The following is a 4,787-nucleotide window of genomic DNA, read 5'->3' on the forward strand; positions in this document are numbered from 1 at the left end:
ATTCATAAGTTCAAACTTTCATGGTGACTCCACTATTCAAAGGTCAGTACTTTCAAGAAGTCTTGGGTAGCTTAAATGTTTTCAAGATTGGTTTAACTGCAAGAAAAAATACCTTGTATGATCCTATGGATAGGTCTCATATTCATGGCTTTCCAAATCATATGCCTTATGTTGATTGGTTAACCTATCTCCCAATATTCAGAGATAAAAAAGGAGAAGACGATGATCTTCATTTAATTAAGTTTCACATGCATGGATGTAGACTTGGATTTGAGTTTCATGAGGATTTCTTAGTGAATATTTTTATGGAAACCTTAGAGGACAATGCAAGATCATGGTATGAAGGATTTCTAGCTGCTAGTCTATGTTCGCTTAAGGATTTCTACGAAACATTTTGTAAAATTATAAGCAAAATTACCCTTCTATAGTATTGATAGAAAGATTTTATGGAGAGTTTGATGATCTTATTCAACATATGGGAGTTGAAATTTATGATCAGGATTTAATGTATGATGAAATTGAAGAATCTTTGTTCGAGTTATCTTTTCATCTGGATGGAATAATAGAAAATAGTTTCCATCACATTCAAGGAAACTTACAGTAGACAATAGTTTCTCACTTAGCTAAAGATGAAACCAATCTAGAACTTGATGTAGATATTCATGTCCTTTGTCCTAAGATAGGTGAATATTTGCAGCCACTTTTTTAGTTTTTGTGTGATCAAGATGCAAGTAGTGAACTAGTTCATGTTGGAAACATTCCACATTTACAAGAGGATCAGGTGCAAAAAATTGTCTCCTATCATGAAAATCAAATTGATAGTTTTCAAACAAAGTTATCTAATGAGACAACAACACAATTGTTTGATCAACAAAAGGATAGTCTTGGCATACATAATATGGCTATCATATTTGAAGATGCTAAAGAAAGTTTGGACATTTTATTCCATTTTATTTGAAGTTGAACTTGAGCATGAAAGGATAGAACAAGGAATAGTTATGAATGAAGATTATCCTTTGGATAATCAAGACAGGATAATGTTTCATGTTTTCAAGGATCCTTTTGTTGTAGTCATAAAAAGAGGTTATTTTTCATGATTTTCAAGATTCAATGGTAAGTCTATTGCAATTATCAAATAAGGAATATATATATATATATATATATATATATATATATATATATATATATATATAGATATATATAGATATATATATTTTTATGGAGTGTGGATTCAATTTTTATTCCAAGTTTCCAATAGTTAGTCCACTTAAGCATAGTCAAGGAGAATAGGTATTTGATCAACTCTTTCATTGGTTTTATTCGAGGTTTAATATTTCTTGAATCCAGCATTTGGTTCTCAGCTATTATGGTAGATTGCTATGTACATAGATAAGCTTGTTGGGCAAGCATTTATCTAGTTTGGGATGCAATATTTTCAATTTGATTTTAGCTCTTAGTGAGCAGTATCATTTTCTTGTTGTACAGTGGTTTTGGTTGTAGAATAGGGTTGAAGTTTGCATATTGCAGAAGACAAGAGAACTAAGGCATATGATTTTTCAGATTCTAGACTTACCATTCTATTTTCAATATTGCAAGTGTGGGTGGTCATCATTGGAACTTAAAGCCCAAGGAGAAGGACCTAAGGTTTCGGTGATCTGTTGTCATATGTAATGTAAAAAAAAATTAGTTATAGTCAGTTTTAGTCATTTTGAGTTTGACTCCATTGCCTAATGATTAGGCTACTAGTCTGCAGTGTTATTGGCACCTCACGGGGAGGCTTCCATCCCCAATGGAGCCAATGTTAGGGTCCTATAATTTAGGAACCAATATGCCTATCTTACTATTTCATTTTGGGGGTTACTTTGTAAAGTCTAGCCTATGAAATCACTAGGTGTCATAGTCTAAAGGGTCATTGTATAAAGAGTCATATGAGATTAGGTCATTGTAAATTTTCATATCATAAAGGGGTCTTTTAACCCTAATTTGAATTTGTGAAGGTCTAATAATCAACGAGGGGTCATTATTACAGTTGAAGGGGTTATGTCATGGGTTTGTTAGTGTTTTATACTTCTCATACCTCCATGATTTCAAATTTCATCATCACAACATGAGAGGGCTTGTGGTGGCATAAAATTCAAAAATTGTTCAAGCCATCCATCATTTCTCCTTCATTCAAAGTGAAATTTGAGCTCTGAACTAGTTTGAAGTTTCAAAGAAGGTTGCAGATAGTCGAAGGAGGAGGTATAATCTCAAGGTTCATGGTCATTACACAACTGTTGCACTAATTGGTCAAGCTACACAACTATTGCACACAAGATTTAAAATATCCACAAGGGTTTGTAGAGCAGTAGTAGAGTGGATATTGCAGGATTTATAGGCTCATCCAAATACATGGCTGCAAGTAGTTAGCATTCTACAGAACTCACAGAAATCTGAATAAAAAGTTTTTTTCACTTCAGGTGATTGAAGGTGTAATCAAATATCAATGGAAGTCTTTGTTGGTTGAACAATGGGATGGGATAAAGAATTACATATCATATCTCATTGTTCAGCTTTCAAGTAACGAAGCTTCGTTTCTTAGTGAAAAGCTTTATGTAAACAAGCTTAATGTAATCTTGATTTAGGTTTTGAAGCATGAATGGCCAAGTAGATGGCCTGGATTTATTTCTAATCTTGTTTCAGCTGCTAGGAGTAGTGAAACAATATGTGAAAATTGAATGGCTATTTTGAAGCTCCTCACAGTAGAAAATAAAACAACTCAAGCATTCCTTCAACATGAGTTATGTCTTTATGTATTGTTGATATCACATCGTCCTGAACTTATAAGAGAAACTTTGGCCAAACTGCATGTTTTTTTATCATGGACCCCTCTTGGTTATATTTTTATGTCTCCTCTTCTTGATACCCTACTAAATCTTTTCCCTACAACAACCTATAGAAATTTGGCTCTGCAGTGCTTAACCAAGGTTGCAACACTTAATTTTGGATATTTTATGATGAAACTTTTGTTAAGCTTTATACTTTATTTATGGCACAACTGCGTAACATAATTCCACCAAAGACAAATAACCCATAAGCCTATGTAAATGGTTCCACTGAAGAATAGGAATTCATTCAAAAATTGGCACCCTTCTTCACCTCATTCTACAAGTCACACATTCATGTACTTGAAACAAACCCTGAAAATAGGGAAGCACTAGTTATGGATCTTCAGTACTTAATCAGTATTTTCTATGTTGATGATACTAAAGTTTTCAAGGCTTTCCTGTATTATTGGAATGCCTTGGTTTTTGAACTTTTTGAAGCACGTCATTCTTTTGACAATCCTGTTGTTATGGGTCTCCAGATTCCATTACATGCAGGCATGGTTGATGGGCTAAGTTTGCAGATTACACAAAAAAGGAGGTTATATGTTGGACCAATTTAAAATTTGAGGTGGCATAAGGAGGACATGCTCATTTTGTCATTTTTAAAGTTTTTGCTACGTGCTCTATTTTGCTCAATTTTGCTGAAGTTTGAACTTGTGTAACCAAGGGCCTCTTATGTAGTTCCATGAATGTTTTGATGAAAGTGTGGAGGTTTTGGAAGGTTTGAATTATCCTGGGTATAGTAAGGTGAATGATATGGTTGATTGGTCCCTCATAATCATTTTCAAGCAGGAGAATTCAATACAAGGTCAAAATTCAACTTCTATTGCGCAGATGTTATGCAAGTTGGGATTAGTCAGTTGGGAGGTCTGAAAAGATGAAAAGATTAATTCAAAGGTTCCACACCAACACACAATCATCTCAAGAAAATCCATCTGCTTGGGTTTTTCCATAAAAATCTGCAACCATGCCCAATTTGAAGACTTATGCCCTCTGTTGCACAAACATATTAGTCAATTTTATTTTGGAAAATTTCAAATTTTGGAACTTATAGAAGTAATTTGGTTATTGGATAAGTGTCGATAAGTTTAAATTCATTTAGTTTGAGTTGTTAAACAAATAGTCCAACTTGGTTGATGTTTCTAAATTGTATTAGCCTTGATATAGCAGTTCCTATTTTTCTGCATAACAAGTAAACATGCATTATATCTAGACCATTCGACTTTTATGAAGTGAATTCGACCACCTAGAGTGGTAATTCTAATTCTTCATTATATATAATGATGTAAAGACATGGAAAATGGTTATGGGTTGGAGTGTTAGAGGCTAGACTACATTTTTATGCAAGTATTGTATCTTTTCCTAAATGAATAGAAGAAGGAAGGTGCAGTTTTGACATAGATTCTTGTGTCAGTGCTTATTGGTATGTGTATTTTCTAATGGTTTGTTTATGTATTTCCTTATGATCTGATTATAATATATATTTTCATGATGTAAACATTCTTCATGCTCAGTCTGAAAACAAATTTTTTAGAATTCACCTAGTGCTCTGATAAATTCAGTTGATCATTATATGTGTGTCATTTTCTTCCATGGAAATTTGAATTCATCCTTGTTTGGATGCTCAGTTTGTCAATATACTTTTACTTAACTCATCCTACCACTATTACGAATTTGATCGATTACCAATAGGTCTACCTACCTTTCCCTTGTGTGGATTTCACCATATCCCTTACTCATTCAGATCTATAATAGTGCTTTGATCTTAAGTAGTCCTGTCCTTTGCACCCACCTTCAATAAATAAAACTTAAAGCTACCCTTTTGATCAGTATAACCACCCTAAAACCTAGATCCTATCATTCATTTCTTTGATTGATAGAACAAGACAGTGAGAGAGCCCTCTCCAAGGCTAGGGGATT

At 33.5% G+C, this 4,787-nt stretch overlaps 1 pseudogene; it reads left to right on the forward strand.

Moving 5' to 3' along the window:
• The first annotated feature begins 2,040 nt into the window (after positions 1 to 2,040).
• Positions 2,041 to 3,427, forward strand: LOC149158395 (protein EXPORTIN 1A pseudogene; annotated as a pseudogene).
• The last annotated feature ends 1,360 nt before the right edge of the window (positions 3,428 to 4,787 follow it).

Source organism: Pinus tabuliformis, chromosome 5_2 (assembly GCF_031772625.1).
Source record: "Pinus tabuliformis cultivar Carrire ecotype Pingquan chromosome 5_2, CPIR1, whole genome shotgun sequence".
NCBI classification, from domain to species: Eukaryota; Viridiplantae; Streptophyta; class Pinopsida; order Pinales; family Pinaceae; genus Pinus; species Pinus tabuliformis.